The sequence below is a fragment of the Pipistrellus kuhlii genome, unplaced genomic scaffold (assembly GCF_014108245.1).
Source record: "Pipistrellus kuhlii isolate mPipKuh1 unplaced genomic scaffold, mPipKuh1.p scaffold_m20_p_4, whole genome shotgun sequence".
NCBI classification, from domain to species: Eukaryota; Metazoa; Chordata; class Mammalia; order Chiroptera; family Vespertilionidae; genus Pipistrellus; species Pipistrellus kuhlii.
In genome coordinates, this window is record NW_023425540.1 from 66,573,738 (window position 1) to 66,593,792 (window position 20,055).

Below are 20,055 nucleotides of genomic sequence, written 5' to 3' on the forward strand. Positions count from 1 at the left end.
AAAAATTCAAGCCAATTTTAAGTATTAGAATTTAGAATAACATAAGAAAAGAAGAGAGAAGTACTGGTAAGTGGGTGGGTGACAAAAAATTGTTGACAGAATTTATCATGTGTGGACAGTGAAGGCAGAATCTGAGATCCTCAATTCCTCTTGATTCCTGACATTTGCCCACCCCTCTGCAGCCTCAGGGTCAGTCACTGAGAGTGAACGCTCAACTAGGAAAATCAAAACCTATCTTATTATTACCGCCCTTCACAATCATTCTTGTGCTAACCTGAATGCAGTGACTTAACCCTTTACAGAGTGTGCCCTCTGTGGGTGTCCCAGCCTGGGAGATGGTGATGACATCTGAGCAGTAGAGCATTTGGGATCATTCAGGCCAAGATAGAGGGAACAGGTGGACTGGGAAAAGGAAGCAACAGCTATAGGACATGGAGGTACAAATGAGCATGAGCTGGTCTCTCTAAACACGATGTCCATCAAACTGGAACAGGGATAGATAAAAAAAATCAAGCCCCAGGAGCCAGCAGGATCAGAGCTCACAGGGCCTGGGGCTCCAGGTCAGAAATTGAATGTGTATGTCATGGGGAATCAGTGGGGTTGGAGGAGGAGGTTAAGCAGGAGTCAGAATCAATGTACCTCTGACCAGCTATGAATTTGCATGTCTGGCTCCTCTACTGTAAAATGGAGATGACATTCCGAACTCCATTGTGTGGTGGGGAGGATTAAATAGGGAGCAAAGCATTTAGCATAGTGGCTTACAAAAGGTCAGTGCTCAGAAAAGGCTGGGACAGTAAATACCCAAGTGACCCAAATGTCATCCATCCTGGGGATCTGAAGTGCAGTTATCGTAAAGCCCCCAAGCCCACTGTCTGGAGTCCAAAGTCCTCCCTGAGGCTTCTGCAAACTGCCACAACAGATTGGTCTCAAGGCCTCTGTTGCCTCCAGAGGGTCTGTTTCCCAGCACTGCTCTGTGCTTAGTACTGTGTCTAGACAACTAAGAAACTCAGGCTCCCTCTCAGCCTCTAAAGAAGGGAGGGGCAAAGTTCCTTGGAAAAGCCATGAATCAGGACAGTAGAAAGACACTGATGGTAGCCAGGGCATAGGCATTCAGCATTCTTATGATGTCCTGAGGCTACCACCAGCCATGCTTTCCATTGGCTGCTGCTCTCATTCATCCTGGCCTCACCTCCTCTTTCAAAGGGCTCCTCTCTCTTATCTTTCCTCCTCTTCACTTATCAACCCCTCTTCCTTTAAGAAGTGAAAATAATCAGTTATTCCCTTGTCTTATGCAGATCATCTTCGCCCTTCCTCTAATGGCTTTGTACAGGCTTATCAAGTGTATCATAAAGGTTGTGAAGAGGGATTCTATTGCCAACTATGAAAGTAGTTCAATGTTTTCACAATCTAGGCACAGAAATAAAGGTCATGTTTGGCTGAACTTGAGAAATGAGACTCAGATTTTGTTGGCCAAGGAATGAGGCATCACATTGACACTGAAGGAGACAGCATCTTTGCCATGACAATTCTGCCTAGGATAGGAGCCAAAAACCTTTAGAGAGAAAAGGGGCTGTGCATTTAAATCAAAAGGAGCTTGGTAGTTCACACAATTAGTTGATTTCCAGTGAGGAAGAGAGTTTTTTGGTGTGTTTTTTCCTACTTGAGTAGGTTAGGTAATAGTATTTTTGAGCCTTTTCATAAAAGTATGTCAAGGCAAAGAGTTTTGTTTAGAATGACTTTTAACCACGCCAGAGGAATTTTCCTCTCTCTCATAGAAATACAAAATATTAAGATGGACACTCCCATAGTCAACCAAACTGCAGAAGTTAGAAAGCAGCCTCCACCAATATATCCCTCACCTCTGATACCAAATGCAGGTTCAAGGGATTCCCAAACCAACCCTGGTGTTCAGTCATTCACTAGAACTCACAGAACCAGTGATATCTGTTGTACTCATGGCTATGTTTATTATGGGGAAAGGATACAGGTCAAAAGCAGCCAAGGGAAGAAGCACATAGTACAGAATGGGGGAGGGAATTGAGAGAGGGGACGGTTTCAAAAACAGAACTTCTATTGTTCCCTCCCTATGCTTGTGGAGTCATGACACATCACTCTCCTGACATCAACATGTGGCAATAAGCACAGAATATTGTCAACCAAGAAAAATCAGGAAAGCTAATCCAAGCTTTGGTGCCAGTGTTTTTCTTGGGACTCCATTATGCAGACTTGATTGATTGATTGATTGATTGCCTACAGAATTGACTTCAATCTTCAGGCCAACAGCCCCAACCGTACATCACAGGCCCTAACCCTATGTCTAGTGGATAAGGCTGGCCCCACTTTAACACCCAGTGTGGTCAGTTCCTGCCCTAAATCAAACACTCATTAATGTATAACATAGATTACTTCCAAGAAATGGAGGGCAAAGGCTAGACCTCTCTTTGGGAAAAGCCAAGTACTTTACTACACAGACTCCATGAGATTAACAGAAGCCAATAATCTATGAACAAGGTACCTCCACCTCCTAAATTCAATCACTCAGGTAGGCAGAATGTTGAGATCCACTGAGAGTAAGATTAAGTCATCAGTGGGGAGAACTGATTCCTGACACAGGGTGAGCAGCTCTCAGCCCAAGCACCTGAGCAGCATGTGTGTCAGAAAAGCAGCTGGCCTGGGAAGCTGACATACGGTCTCTAGAGACTCCATGTATAGGAAAGTTATTTCACAATGGAGTGAATGCCAGAGGACAGAGGGAAGAAACAAGAGGGAAACATAGGGGCCAATATACAAATTTTGGAAGTCATAGAACAAAATATGCCCATTATTAAAGGAATAAAATATATAAATCCTAGAGGATACATGATTAGGGAGGATGAGGGTGGTCTTACATCCCAGATTGGATGGTATTTCTGAGTGAATAAAAATTCTATTTATAATCATACCAGGGAAACAAGCATAAATCAGATTATTTCAGATACCTAGCTTTAGGTGGTGACTAGGAATGACAATAATCAGAGGTTGGTGACCAGTATCCCACAGTTGGCATAATTCATTCTGGTTTCTGAGCTGAACCTGCTTCCTGGGCCATGTTTGGCCTGATCTCAATGAGAGCTGAAGTCAGACCAGGTGAAAGGCCTTGGTCCTGGGCAATGCCTGCCCAATGGATGAATGTCAAGGAGGGTTGGGGTCTCAAGAGGGGCTTTCCAGAATGTGCAGAGCAGTACAGAGATCCTTAGACTAAAGAAGCAAGCCATGGCCTGCATGGGAGTCTGACCCAAAGCCTGCGGGCCTGTGATGAAAGCTGTTTCTCAACAGCCTACCTCTACATGATCTTTAAAACTTACAAATTTAAGGTTACCTTTTTTTTAAATATATATATATATATATATTATTGATTTTGTACAGAGAAGAAGGGAGAGAGATAGAGAGTTAGAAACATCGATGAGAGAGAGTCATCGATCAGCTGCCTCTTGCACACCCCCTACTGGGGATATGCCCGCAACCAAGGTACATGCCCTTGACCGGAATCAAACCCGGGACCCTTCAGTCCCCAAGCCGACGCTCTATCCATTGAGCCAAACCGGTCTCGGCAGGTTACCTTTTTTTTAATGAGGTTCTCCAGGGAAAGTGGCTGCCTGTACTTTGAAACTGTTTGACTAGCCTAAGGCACCTCTGTAGAGTTGGCATAAATTGAATTGAAGAGGGTAACAGATGTGACAGCCAGATAAACACAGACAGAAAAATGCATATGGCACTGTATACACAGCAATAATGTAGAAGTCATGGGATTAATATGAGGAAAAATGCTTTTTAACCATGCCAAAAGAATCCTAAAGTAAATGCAGAAAAATTGGGTGAATTGGAAAAAGAAATATGGAAAGAATCTTAGGTAGGGTTTGGATTTTAGTCTTGGTTATGACACTAAATTTTATCTAGGCATTAACCTGAATTTTAGTCTTGGTTAATTTGCTTCATGAGATGTACAAAACAACAATAATCATAGCAGACATTATTGAACACTTACTATTAACCTATTTAATCTTTCACACAAACCTAAGAAGTAGATATGCCTTTTTACCAAAGAGGAAGCTGACACAGTGAGGTTAAGTAACCAGTACAAGGTCCACACACACAGCAATGTTGTGCCAGGAGACAAACTCAGCTCCTGAGTTTATGTTCCTACTTTAGCATGTTTATTTGTAAAATCAGTTAATTAGATTAGGTTATATCTAGACTCTTTTCCTCTATTATAGTCTATGACTCTCTGGATTTAAGTTTAAGTAAAAATACTTAGATTAACTACTAGATAAAAAGGATCTAGTTTTCATAGCCATGCAATATCTAACATAAAGACTAGATTTATAGCACAGACATTGCTCAAAATTAATTTTACAAGAAGCTAAAGAAAGCCCAGAAAATTACTATTGAAAACTATGATTTTTAGTCATCTCTAATGGAGACTACTCTAGAGTCAAGTGTAGACCAAAATAACAACACTCTAGTGGTAGAGAGTCTTAAAACACACATGCAGCCCTAGCTGATTTGGCTCAGTGGATAGAGTATCGGTCTGTGGACTGCAGGGTCCCAGATTTGATTCCAGTCAAAGGCAAATGCCCAGGCTTGCAGGCTCGATACACAGTAGGGAGTGTGCAGGAAGCAGCTGATCAATGACTCTCTCTCGTCATGTTTCTCTCTCTCTCTCTCTCTCCCTCTCCCTTCCTCTCTGAAATCAATATAAATATATTTAAAAATCATATGCACACTCCTCACAATATTAAAAAGAAATCAAGATTAATAAAAAATCTCCAGTTCAGCCAAGAAAACGATTTTTCCTGCCAAAAACTGAACTGGTGTCTTGGTTTCTATTCTATTTTCTGCCCAAGGAAGGCAAGAAAAGGATGGATATCTCAACACTTCTACACAATAGGCCAGTGGGTCTTCTGTGGGCCCAACTTCCTCCAGGACCTTTTCCCTCAGGAAAGCCCAAGAGCCTCTCACATGTACTCCAGTCTCAGGACCCTCTGCACTCTCTCCTTGCTTCTCTTCCCACTGCTGCCTTTTCCTCTCACAAGTGAAAAATGCCCAGGAATGCTCAAAGCATAGCGGCTCCAGGCAACATTCCTGCTGGGACCATGGCTCTAAACTAGGCTCTGGATGGAATTTCTCCTGTAAGCCAATGGTAGAGAGAGGCACGGAGTATCATGGGAAAGCAGAGCAGCGGTATCTGTGTTCCTCTGGGAAAGTGAGGAACCAGAAAAGGCTTCAAGGAAGAGGTGATCCCTAAGCTGAGCATTGGTAGATACGTGGGAGCAAGTGCAATAGGAGTGGTGGGGGAGGGCGTGTTGGCAGAGGGATAGCCCCCTTAAGGCCCAGAGGCTAAAACTATCCTCCCCTCTCCTGGCTGCACTTCAGGGTGGTATTAACAGGAGATGAGGCTGTGAGGTTGGGCGGAGCCAGAACACAGGGTATGTTCACCTTTATTCTGGGAACATAGGGAGTTACTGGGGGTGGTGGTGGTGGGGGGGGCGGGTGGTGGGAGGGGTCATATAGGGAATTGACAGGCTTTGTTTACAGAGGTTATCTGGCTGATAAGGATGGATCTGAGAGTTCCCAGATCAGAAGCTAGTTAACAGACCCTGGATAAGGGATCACTGAGTCAATCATTATTTATCCAATAAAATGAGAAGAATTTGCCATGTGGAAGATGGAAATGGCCACAACAAACCAACACAACAACAACAAAAATACAAGGATGCCCCTTAGGGTCTCCTCTTGGGTGAAGAGACTGTCAGATGCTCATGCAGACCTCCTGCCTCCTACAATGCCCCTAGTACTCCTGTGCATGACTAGCCACGCCCCCATGGGGTCAGTTGTGCTCCAAAGGTCTGACCCTATGGTATCTATATCTGTATGCACATCTATATCTGTATGCACATGTTTCATATACATGTACTTTGTATTGCTGTATAATGAAGGTGTATTACTTTATAAGTACAAAACATACATGCACATTGAACATATATTTACAAAAATTGAGGAGAATCCCAGCCTTTCCACAAATAGTACCACCCCATCTATGAATTGCAGAAAGTCATGACAAAAGAAAGAAGATGCACAGTAGATACCAGGACAGTTTAAAGTAGAGTCTACATATTAAACTAAATTTTGAGGCAATTTACCTTATAGTCCTGGATATCTTGAATAGAAAAGTCAGTATGGGGATGTCTCAGTTACCCAGTGAATGTTTCTGCACTATTTTAGAACAATAGGGACATCCTTAGCACTAGGCCCAGGCATGTGTCATATGGTCATCAGGAGATAAAAGGCTTACAATAAAATAAACTGTATTTGGTAATTAAGATGAAATGTATTGATTCCTACCACTTTTCTCTTTTAAGACATCCTTTTAAGGAAGATCAGAAAAGTACACAGCTGAGCTGTCAAAAGGTTCTGTGGAGGCTTGAAGGAAGAGCAGGGAGCAGGTGTAGAGGTTTTTCTTAAAAGGTGCTTAAATTAATGGTGCTATTTTCACACTGGTGAAATAGACAGTGTGATTATAGTGCAAGCCAGGTTTCTTTCTCTCCCTAGCAACTGGTCAAGTGCAAAGGGATAAATAATAATCATTTCCTGTGTAGAAGAATAAACAAACAGCCTTCTTCAGAATGACCATGGCCTAATTAATTACACACGGATACGCTGTGTGTGTGAGATATTTCAAGTCCAGCTCAGAGCCTCCCCACACAGAGATGCCCTCTCGCCAGTGCTGTTTGCCCCCTGGCCACTGGGCCATGAGGCTGGAGCAGCGCCCAGCATGCACCACTGATAATGCCAAGTCAGTGTGGCGCCTTGTGAGGGAGGTGAGGGGCTGACTTTTCAGTCTTCTCTTTAATCCCCAACATCTATATCATCACTTTGTCCAACTCACTGGAAGAAGAATTTGGGGTCCAGTTTAAATCAGAGTTTTGGACAATATTCAAAAGAAAACAACCGAACATTCCCATGGGGGAAACACATTTTACCACAAGCACAGTTCCTAGGCTGTAAGGGGGTGGAAGTAAACTGATTCCTGAGTGTCATATCTATTTATATTTTGGAGTCCAGAATATAATCACATTTCTGCTTGTGTTTGTCATTTCACTTTTTATGCATTCATTTTTTGCTTCTTGTATGTGCCCTGACTTGCAAACAAACCCACAATGTTGGCGCGTTGGGACAACACTCACCAACTGAGGTGCTGGGCCAGGACCATGACATTTTCCATAAGTGATCAAGAAGCTGTCAGTTACATTCGATACCTATTCCTGGTTATAGAAGCATGGAAATAAATAAATAAAGGACACTTTAAAAAAAAAACAATAACAACAAACATCTAGGAAACAAATATTTTTAAATCTAAGTTGGAGATAAGATGAAATTTATCTTGAGGACGGTAGCAGTGACCCTCCTCCCTTCCCACCCCCCCAAAAAAAGGCGAGGACCAGGACATCACACCAGAATTGACCAAATGACTACCTCACAGTGCAAGTACAATTACCTAAACGCTGGGGTTATTCTCCGTGGGCCATTCTTTAACTATTTGTCTTCTATAGGGAACATCATCTGAAAGTATGGAGAGAAGGCAAGGCCATCTAAGGACATGGTAGGAGGGGACCCTCCCACCCATGGGATAGGTGGAGTCAGTTTCCTAACTGGGTTAAAATGAACTAAATTCAAATTCAAACAAAGAGGAATATTTATTTTTCCCCACCTTCTTAACACCCTCTTGTGAGCAGTTTTAGTTTTCTTTCAATTCATTGATCTACGACTGATAAATTCTTTATTTCAGCAGCCTGTGAAGAGCAAATCCATCTTTATGATCATTCTTTCTAAACAAAAGCCCCACTCAGAATGGCGTTTTCTGTGTGAGTTGGCATATGGGGCAGTACATGGGTAAGGCCGGGAGTGTGCTAGGAGAAAACCGGGAGGAGGGTGTGGTTTTCAAGATGGCAAATCTAGCTCTATCCACAGTGCCTCCTTCTGCTGCAATCTCATCCTTTACAGTGTTACCCCAGTGCCACTAATCCAATTCAAAGTCTCTGAGAAACCCCTTTTGATTTGCTCTTCCAAACAGGAAACATATAAAGTTGCACCTGAGTTAGTAAGAGAAGTAAACAGGACTATACTGTGTGCTCAGGTACCTCAGACCTTCTGTACTTGTTGAGGCCTGAAGGACTACCTCTGGCCCTGGCAGTCTAGATTTAATGAAGGCGTGGGGCAATGCGTAAACAACACTCTGCTGAGGGTCTTTGGCTACAAACTATGTGTCCAAGAAAATAAAATGATGTAACAGGCTACCCAGGGGCAGCCCGGCTATGGAAGGCCTGACTGCCCCGGGCGAGGGTGACATCACAAGATGTGATCTAAGCCACCCCTGTGTGCAAAGAGCAGGGTCTGTCTACTATGTGAACACAGATTGCATTGAGCCCAACCCTCATATACATTAAAAATATAATGGGAGACATTTTTGTCTTTCATGAATATTTAATTCTCCTGCAATCTAACCATCTGCATATCACAATGCCCCAATGCATGTGTGTGATTTTCTCTGTTGCCTTTTAAAATACAGCGGACCATTTCACCCTTCCTGTGATTTAAGGCTTGAGAGTTGCTTAAATGTGCATTGATCCCTTTGATCTAACCAGTGTGTATTTTAAAACAAAGTCAGCACTGCTGCTCTCATCTGTTTGAAGGGAGGAACCAGAACAATGGAGGGAAACCAGGTCGGTTTCCATTGTTTTTTTTGGTGGCCTGTATTCACTGACGTCTTGAATGCTGTTTAATTTTTGCTGATGTCTTTTTATCTTGGGTTTCGTGTGAATTTAAAAAGAGTTCCATTGATATGCAACCTACTGTGTATTATGATATCCTGCCCACCCTGTTGCTCTGTAGAAGCCTGCAGCTGCCTGCAGCTTAATTATGCATGCGTGCACGCAAAGCCCAGATGCTCGGCCAAGAGTGCATCAACTGACTACAGTTTCTCCCTTGTTTTTGTTTGAATTATAATAGGGCAGATCTATATTTCTCAACCCATTTTGTAGCTCGTGCATGCTTCTCTTTGCCTCTGTTGCTACCTCTGCAGGAATCAGCTTCTTCCAGGAGCCCTTTGCCAATCTAAAGTCCCTTGAGATCTGAGAAGGGTCATTCATGGGTTTAACACACACTTTTACCTACATGGCTGATTTAAAAGGTACAAAAATGACCCTACACCCAATCAGTTTTCCTCCAGATGGTTGATAGCTGAAAAAAAAGAAAAAGTTAACTAGAAGCTGTCATCTGGGTGAAAACAAAGAAGGTTTAGAGCCAGGCATCTCTATTGGAAAGGGATGTCAGGCATAAAGCTTTACACCTGCTGAAAGAAGGTAATGGAGACAGACTAGCAAAAGCAAGTTTGCTAAGCATGTGCGTCCTCTATTCAGAGCCTTTTGTAAATGGCTTTCTTTTTAAAGGATCTAATGGATATTGGTCTTCAAGAACAAAACCTCGTTTGAGAGAGTGAAGCTGGGCACAGCACTGTGCTGTATATAGCCATATTAGTGTTATCCTGTGTGATCCTTCATCAAGACATGGACATAGTAAGAAGCTAGGGAAATCCCTTGGCAAGTGGAATGGGGAAACTGAGACAGATGACTGGTTCAAACTGGTCTCATCCAGCACCCTGACTCACCTGCCTCCTTCTCCCTTGCATGGCCACTCCCTTAAGCATTAAGCTCTCAGGACAATGTGGTTCTTATCAGAATCAAATAATCTTAGGAACAAAGCCTCCAGTCTGTTGACCACAGAGACAGTTTTGGCCAAACTGGAAATAACATTTAGGCCTCAGTTGTCTTTCAGCTCCAGGCCCAGAAAAGCAGCAAAACTAGACAAACCAACACCTTCCCCACTTCCATAAAAGTTTACTTCTGAGATGTTTATCAATGTCCTTTTCCTTCATATATATATATATATATATATATATATATATATATATATATATATACACACACACACATACACACATACATACACACACATATACACACATACATATATACACACACGCATACATGCATACATATAGTCCTATATATAGGACTAGACATATATATATATAGTCCTATACATATATCATATATGTGAAAATATATGCATATATATGAAGAACTATAAATATATATTGTGTGTTATATATATTTAATGTGAACCATGTTTTCATATTACATTGTTTTACATATTTTGACCTGTACTTCACATATACATTTTCCTCTTCTATTATTTGCCCTTTTGATAGTCATCAACTATACAATTATATTACTAGAACATCATTTACTATTTGGAACATTTGGGTTTTCCCCAGTTTTTTCTACAGAAAACCAAAGAATGTCCAAAAGACATTTAAAAAAATGTCATTTGACTGTTTCAAGGTTTGTTTTTCTTGTATCTTTGGACAATTTCCTTGTCTTGGAAGTAGTAGAAATAGAATACCAGATCCAAAAGAAGGCGTGAAAGGGATAAGTGAAATTTGAAGAACAAGTATAAAACATTTTGGAACATTAGTGCTCTGGACGTTACGTCCTGTTTGGTGATTGCCTGGGCTATTGTTCCACATCCTCCTCTCCCTTCTTCAAGCAGGGTTTTTCCAAGCCAGTCTCAGGTTTTACTCACATCATATGCTGCTCTTCTTGAGGGCAGATGGTGCTCCAGATCCGTGGAAAGGAGGTCAGTTGTTGTTCACCAGGATAGAAACCAACCTGACTGAAACATCCTGCTTGGAAAGACCCAGTCACCATCCTATTTATTCTAATATACTTTGACACCAGTTTATCCTAGGCTGCCAAGATCTGTCTATTAATAGAGGTGAGGAGCAGAACCTAGACTAAATATAAAGTGCTGGACTCCCCAGGGGTAGGTAAGCTCACTGTTGGATGCCCTTGAAGGTCTATTTTTGTCAAAACCAAATTCACTGCCCCGGGAATGAATATCTACTAACACTGTCTAAGGTTATCAGGGATGCCAGGGTAAGATGCACACTGTGAGAGACTAGGATACTGGACACCCCTGTGAGGACTTCCAGTGAAGACCATCCATAGTTTACTCATTTTGGTAATAATGTGCCATGAGCTGCTTCTCTCTGAAAAGTGTATGCAAATAAAAGCATCATAAACTAGTCATTTATGCATTCAACAAATATTTGTTGGGTACAGCCTAGGTGTTTACACTATTCTATTAGCAAAGGACATAGCATTGAACGTACTTTCATGAAGTTCATATTCTGGTGATGTTTGGGCGAATTTTGAAGGAACATACACCAAAGATATTCAGTTTCCAAGAAGAGACTATCAAACATTTTGATCCATAATTTAGCTAATTGGCTTACTTTTCTAAATGTCAGACCTTGTCAGCCTCATAAAGCATGTCCTCCCAATGCACGCTTGATGAGCATTACTCGGCCTGTTTCACAGAGCCTGCTATGTCACAGTGCAGCCATTACATTTCTGCATATCCCAAATTAATTAGAAAATCCTTTTAAAAACAATCAAAAATGTTCTCCACCCCAGGTTTCCTCTGTAGCTGCATAGCACTGCTGAATAGTGAAAGATGGAGGTGCTAGGAGTTCCCAGTGGTAAGATGCTAGCTACAAGAAGGGTTTGATTGCATTGCTGGGGGAATCAGAAGGAAAGCCTATCTGTATACAGTCAGGTGGGCAGTACAGGAGCCCTCATGCTGCCACATTCTGGAGGTGATTCTTTTAAGTTTAATTTCCAAAAATCTTGGCAACAAAAAGAATAGTAAGGAATGTACCCTCCTTCTGCAGGTAGCTTTCACAATAAGAGAATAATTTTTTACTGTATAATGTAGTTCATGACAATTTTGAAATATAACCATTCAAAACTTGTATTTTGGGGGAGTGTGTGGTAATAAACACACACACACACACACACACACACACACACACACACACCATACAGACAGGCTCGATCAAGATTGAATTTCCCCCTAAGATGAAAGTGAGATATTTGTATGGAAACAGGTAGGTCCCTGCCCCTAACGACTCTACAGTTCGAAGACTGAGCTTTATTTTTCCTTCAAAAGGCTGCAGTTCATCACAGTGTCCATGTTGAGAGCCCAATAAAAAAGCACCAGGGAGAGTGATTATTGCACTCCACAAGCACAAACAAATTTGTTTTCTCACTAAGAATAAGTACAAAGCCATGTATCCACTGAATTAAGCACATTAACTATGACCCTTTCTCTGGGCCACGTTAAACAACAGAAGAAAGAACAAGAGATTACATACACAACTGACGTTATAATATATATAATTAATATTAGCCACCACACACTACAGTTAATTGTTGCTTCTCTGAACACTTAATCTGCAAGCAGTTGATAAATCCCACCCTGAACAGAAGTGGCTCATATTTAGGTCACACAAAGTCATTGCCGTTTTTTAATTTAAACTGTGCACTAGATTAAAACACAAGGGTATTTCAGGAGGACAATTTCGAAGCAGCAGCAATAGCCTGTCATTTGGCGTAGAAAGTTTCCACAGCACACCCCAGGGACATGTTAATCAAAGCTTTTTAATGGATTCAGTCTGATCTGTGACAGGCTTTGTTCCAGACATGGCATTTGCTGGATCGGGCTGCAAGTTATCAATAAGACACAGTAATTTCGGGGAGTGATTGAGCTGTGTTTCTGGAGCCCCCTACCATCTAGCTCCTTTTTATTATCAGTCGAGGCAGAGATGTCTTGTAGTAGGAAGTCAAAAGATGACTTGTGTCCTCCTTTATTCTCCCAACATATAACGAAGAGAAATTAAGCAACAAGAAAAACTGACATTCATTTATTTTTTTAAAATCCTTACACTACCTCCTCTTCCTCCTCCTCCTCCTTCACTCTTTGTCTTAGACTTTTAAGCCAGAGCTGGGCAGCAAATCTTTTAACCTGATCAAATAAATGCATTACACCCGGAGGCTGGCCTGTGAAGCTCCTCTGTGGGCTCAGGCCGTCTGCAATGGTTTCTTGGGCTGAGTTCTTTATTATCACCCCGAAATCAAAGCAGCCAGAGGCTAAACTAATGACTGAGGATCACGCTGATCACCTGCAGGGATAGTTAGCTTTTCCAGCCACTTAAGAAGGTTAATGCTCCCCATCTGATGGAACACGTCTTAGTGCCTGTTCAAAACCGGTAGTGGAACAGGAACCTAACAGTTGTTTTCTCTAATAAGTCACAATCCTCACTCCAGAAGATCAAAATCACTCCCTTAGTAAGAGTTGTCAAGGTGAATGAGTAGAGGCAGCGGGGAGATGATGTGTGAGAAGGAACCAGCCTCATTTAAGGTGCTTTTTCACAACCACATGGCTGTCTTTAGTGCCCATCTTGCTGAGCTAATAGATCACCGTTAAAGATCCCCACACCTGGGTAGCCAGTGTCAACACCTTAGGAAGCAGGGAAAGAACAACCAGACATCTGCAGCTCAGTCTAAAACAATCTCTCACTGTTTCCTAGTATGTTAATGTACATGCATCTGTTACCCCAGCTCCCCGGGCAAGAGGATAGAGTGGATCTATCAGCCTTATTCACTCAGCTCTGAATCTCCTTAGACACACAGTGCATGCCTTTCCATGTCTGTGGCAAGGAAGTCAAATTACATAGAGATACAAACACATGATTTACACTTCTAACACTATGACTCTTGTTTTCCCCATTACTTATATCCTAAAGGAAGTCCAAACTCCTTAATTGGGTTCTTCAGGACTGATTACAAACCACTTGTTCAGTCTCTTCTCAGCCCATACCATTCTACTTTTGTAAATGGTATAACATGTCCTGTAATTTCATCCCTCATGTCTTTGTTTATAACATTCCTTCAGTCTGAAATATCCTTCCCCTCTTTCTCCACTTACCAAATTCCTTCTTAACCCTCAAACCCTACTCAACTCTCATCTACCCAGTGAGGTTCAGAACTAACTGGGACTAGAGACAGAGATACAGAAGGTTAGGGGACAAGGGTCATGGTACCAGGGACTTCTGCTGTCATAAAGCTTTAGAGGGACAACTAGGCTCCCAGCCAAGAGGTCATTTGTTTTCAGAACTCCAAGTGATAGCCTGTTGCTTTCAAATAAGAGAAAACCTCTAAAACTCACTGAAAGAAAAAAAGAAAAGCTAAGAAAAGGAAAGAAATTAACCATGAGACAATGGAATGTGGAGCATATTCAGAAAGTCATTTAAGAAACCATATGCATGGTTGTGGGCTAGCAGCTAGGGACACTATCTTTTTAAAACCAGGTCCTTGGAGCACATACGATAGAAGAGAACTCTGCAGTAGACAAGGTGTTGAAGGCAAAGCCATGGCTTTGAGGATAGTATTCAAACTTCAGACCACAGGAATCATCTGGAGGGCTTGTCAAAGACACACTGGTGAGCCCCATCCCCAACACTTTTCTCCAGTAGGCCTGGGCAGGCCCAGGCAATTTGCAAGTCTAACAAGTACAGCTGAGTTTAGTACTGAGGATCCCACCAGAGTTGAGAACTGCTGCTTTAAGGAATCACCTAATCCCCATTTTTCTGTCTGTTCTGTCAAGTACCAGTTTAAAGGCAGCAGGGGAAGAAGGAGGAAGACTAGTTAAAAGATTATTGTTCTGGTCCCAATTAGAGATAAGGAGGACCCAAACTGAGGAAGTGGCTGGAGGAATGCAAAGAGAATGAGCATTTACTGATTGGCTAGATTTGGAAGTGAGCAAGAGAAAGGAATCTAGGATGCTCATACACTTCAGGCTTAAGACTTAGAGTCTTATGTCCAAGAGAATGTCTGTTCTATAAATAGAAGGGTCTTGTGCTTGATAACTGGTGAGAGGAAGACAGTGAAGGGTGGAAAGTTGGTACAAGAGCCAAAGGAATAATGATAGAAAAGGAATGTAGGACATGGGAGCCTGGGTGCATGTGATGGGCTAAGTCCTAGCTCAGGGGCAGGAAGGGGGCAAAGAAAAAGAGCCAAAGAAGATCATTCTGTCGGTGGAAAGTTAGCAAGTTGGGTGAGTTTATACTCAATATTTTCTTTGTGAAATAGAAGAAGGTTCTGGGATTAGGCCTTTGGGGAAAGAAGCTAGCAAGGAAAGCTGGAGAGCAAACTAATCAGGGACAAGTAATATTGCTAAGAAGCACTGATAGACTCACATGACATCCCCAAACTTGATATCTCAATCTAGGAGGCTCATTTAAGCTTTGCAATAACCCAACAAGCTTCCAATTGCATAGGCGCTAAAGGTCTCACAGCTATTAAATAGGAGAGCCAGATTCTGTGTTCAGCTATTAATTTTCAAAATACTTAAGTCTATATGAGACAGAGCTGGTTGTCACCTAAGACAGAGGCTATACTTGTTGGTAGGAAGGTAGAAGATTTGAACTCTCTCCTGCCCTCACTTCTCTCAGATGCTCAGAGTCTCCTGTGGTCTCAATAGAATTTATATGTTGACATTCTAACCTCCAAAGGTGATGGCATTAGCAGGTGGGGTCTTTGGGAGGTGAATTGGTCCTGAGGGTGGATCCCTAGTGAATGGGATTAGTGCCCTTATAAAAGAGATCTCACAGGTGTCTTAGCCCCTTCTGCCACACAGTGACACAATGAGAAGTCTGTGAAGGGATGAGGGCCCTCACCTGGCCATGCTGGAAACCTGATCTCAAACCTTTAGCCTCCAGAACTATGAGAATTTAATTTCTGTTGTTTTATAAGCCAGCCAGTCTATGATGTTTTCTTGTAACAACCCAAAGGATTAAAGCAGAGCCCAGGTACAAAAACCTTTGCATGGATGTCTCTTGCAGCCCTTTGTGTGCACAACTTCCCATTTCAGCAGAGGCATAAGCCATGGCCTTGTTGCCTAAATAATTAACAACCACCACCAGGGTGCTGCCAGTTCTGTCAGTGCACATCATGGAAGTCTCCAAATAAAACGAATTTTAGCTAATACTTAAAGTACAAGCAACAGAGCTCTCTGTGAAACCCTTTCTTTTCACAAAGTAAAAGGTTACATTTCCCAAAAGGTAGAAATCTTTGCTTGTCCATTTTATATTCATTTGGATTCCATTTCAAAGCTACTTCTCAGAATGGCTGGTGTATCAAATAGAGGCCCTGTCACAGCACAGGCATTCTCAGGAGGTGGTTTGCCTGCCGTAATGCCGAATAGAGTTACACAGCCCTGGGATAGAAAAGCTTCCTGAACAGGTAACTGGAGTAGATGCCATAATTAGAAATATAGACCTGTGCTAAGAACTAAGAGGATCTGTCTGTTTTTTGTGCATATGTGGAAAGAACTTATGCTGGGAACACATTCTTTAGTTTTCCCAAAGTGAAAATGATTATCCCCCCACCCTCCCACCCCGACACATGCCAACACAGATGTGCTTATACACACCTTCTCACACACATTCTCATCAAACTATCAAACTAACCTAAGAGTGTTAGGGAATGTCAAAAATATTAAAGCAATGTTGGTCAGTTTGCCACAACTAGGTGTGATTTCTTTCTGTAAAAATACTAGTAGAGAAATAACTGATTTCGAGTGTTTCTCCTTGACATCTTCAGTATATATAGCATCACACTGGCCTCCTTTGGAACAGGGGACAATTTCAATGACAATTGCTGGAAGTACAATGTCTTCTCAGTGGGCTACCTTATTACACAAAGAACGATGGGCTCGGCCTCCGCCTTGCTCAGAGTATGTCACAGAGAGACAGTCTCCAACCCCACTTGGTGTCTATTTCATTTTTCAAGTAGCTATCCCAGCCATCTAACATGATGAAATGACAGTCAGTTATTCCTTAAATTTTAAGAGTGGCTCCCATTAATGCAACAATCACTATTAGACTAGTAGACTCTTACTTCTAATTCAATTCCTGAGCTTCAAGTTCACAGGAATATCCTTAAATAAAACCATGTAAGAAGACTTCCAGCAAGTGAATAGTGCAGGAGAAATCTGTGCCATCCAACACAGTGGTCATATTTTAAATCTAGGATCTCAAACTTCAAATGGGGACTTCATGCACCAGCACACCTGTTCTTTTCTCTCATGGACTCTTTCCCACTTCCCACAATGGCCATTCCGTGCCTCCCTGGCCTCACACTTCCTACACCTCCTTTGCCCTCACTCTCAGGGGCTAGCTTTACCTCATATTTCATTAAGAAAATAGAAGTTAGACACGAATCTTCCCTCTTGCTACCACAAGCCCGTGATCCCACTTTTTTCTTCTTCCTTCCTGGGCATTAAAGACTTTTTCTTGCTAAAAGTCAGTCTCTCTGTGTTTGCTCTGGGCTCCTACCTATCACTTCTCAAAGCTTTCACTCCTTTAGCTATTTTCTACCTCTCCTGCATCATCACCCTACTCCTTGCTAATGGGAAATCCTCACTCTAGTTGCTCATTTAGACATAAAGTAAACAAAACCTTTCCATAGGTCTGCCCAGCCCTTCTATAGCCCTTCCAAGTAAACCCTCTTAAGAGTTGTCTACAAATGCTGTCCCTGGACCTTCACCCTGAAAATACTCTCAACACACCATTTGACCTCCTCAACCCATCCCCCCTGAAACTGTCCTTGTCAAGATGGACAATTATCTGTATGTTTACTAATACACTAGTATAGACCACCTCTTAAACATATACCAAAAGTAAAGCCCATGTAGATGAACTATTTCCAATTCTTTCATTTATTTCTAACTTTCCTGTGCTGGAAAAAAATCTTTTTTTAAAAAAAATCTTTTTTTAAAAAAAATCTTTTCTGTCCCAAGCAGCTTCAGGAAGGCAGAACCAGGTCTTTGTCATTCTTCATGCCTTTGCCAGTGTCCAGGATAGCATGCAGCACGGTCCAGCCCCTCAGCAAATCTTAATTAACAACTCATTCTTGTTTTCTTAAGTATCATAAGTAGTCTGAGAATCCCCAAATTTAAGGTTCAATGGTTTTATAAGAAAAACTGATGTTTCTGAATCACAAAAAAAAATTTAGAAGCAGCCACACATGAAAGACCTAAAAGTAAAGGCGAGGAAAGGAATTGCCCTGGGCACACAGAAATGAAAATTTCTGAGAAGCATTTAGCTCGGCAGAAAATAAACAGAATTTGTGGTCAACTAGCAGGGCATACTGGATCCTTTCAACCTGCAAAGTAAATAAAAATTCAATCTAATAAAAAATACTAAAAATCCTGGTGCAAAATCCAAGATCATAAACTCTGTAATGTAGGAACAGCATGGAGAAATAATAGTTTAGTATAAAAAATATATAAATGCATCCCTGAAATGGATAGACTTTCTGAAAAAGAAATGAAATTGACTTTGTCCCTGATGTTTCTGAGATTCTCCCTGAAAACAGGAGTGTTTGCTGCCACTTACCAAGAACTCCAATTTATGCCTCCTAACAGGCAGCAAGGACGGCGCTGTTGAAATGCTGGGCTCAACAATGACTTTGTTCAGTGCAATCCCGGGGCCGGTAAATTGGTCAGAGACAGCGTAAAGACATCATTTGATGCTCTGTTATAGGACTCCACGTATCTCGCTGCCTTCCCTATTTGCTACGTTCCAATCTCTGGGTTGTGAGGCTGTATTTCATACTGCACACCCCAAACACTCCACTCACCAATTCATTCCCTCGTTCTTCATTCAGCAACCTATCTCGAGAGCCCACATTGTGCCAAGCACTGTTCCAGGGACTGGGTTAGAGTGCAGAACCAAACACACAGGACTGTGCCCTTCCAGAGGGTGATAAGGGGAAGTGTGGTAACAACCTGAGAAACCAGGAGGCACATGAAGGAAACAAAACGGGATAACAAAAGAAAAGAATGGGTGGAGCCCCATGGGGTGACAATGGGGAATGAAACACCCCAACTGGGGGGGACAGAGGAGGTCTCTCCACAAAGGTGATGTTTATCTGAAGGAGAACAATGCCAGGCAGAGAGCATCACCCACAAGGATCAAGCTTCAGTCAGGCTCCTATGCCTTCTCCCAGGCCCATCTATGTACTTCCTTGTAAAATCCAGTTTTACCAGAACCCCCACCCTCAATATCTATCACACAGTTAAACTTGAACTACAAATCCAGTGCTCTTTGTACATACGCTGTCTTTCAGGTACGAAATTGTATTGGTGTGACTTGCATCACACCAATTTGGCATCCTCATCCTCCAGCATTCTCCACCCCCACCCTTGCCACCGCCCCCAGCGGGCATCTGCTCACCCTGGCCTGTCTTCAGTGAGAGCCAGGGCAGTTTAGCCAGAATCCCCTGATGTTTCCTTTTAGTCATTTTCCCACTGCCCACCCTGCAACCTGCTCCTTGGCTATAGATTTCCGCTCGCCCCTGCTGTGTTCGGAGTTAGGCCCAATCTCTCTTGCTCACTGTGAAATCTCACTGCAGCATCCCTGTACCCAATGCAGTGGTCCTGAATAAAGTCTGCCTTCCCATCCTTAACAAGTATCATTCATTTTTGCACTCGTTTTTGTTTTTCTTTAACAGCGCAAATGGCCAGTGACCCAAAGTCAGTGTGGCTGAGCTCAGTGAGTGGTATGCAATGACAGCAGGAAGGCAGGTACAGGCCAGACCATGGGGTATGGGAGGCCACAATTAGGAGGGGCTTCAGTTTGCATTAAGCCACTGCCCCCACCTCCCCAGAGAGCCGAGGGTGAGAGTTGACTGAGAGTCACAGTGGACAGGCTCTGGCTGTCTATTGAAGGTCAAAGCTACCAACAGGGGGCCTTTGCTATTCAATTCTTCCTCTGGGTTTCATAACTGCTCCTTCCACTTTCCTCCTCAGGCCTCAGGTAGAAATAACTCTGTACTCTTTAACAATCCTTGGGGATGCTGCACCATCCTTAGTTGCTTTTTCAATCCTGTCCAGGACTCTTAGAAATACTCTTCAAACACCCAGCCCGAGATGTTCCTGCAATGACCTTGACTGATAGATTCTGAACTAGACACTACACCAAGCCACCTTCTCACTTTCAGCCGTTACCTTTGCTTCCTCTTTAGTCTAGATAAGCCACTTGCTAGAAGTTAG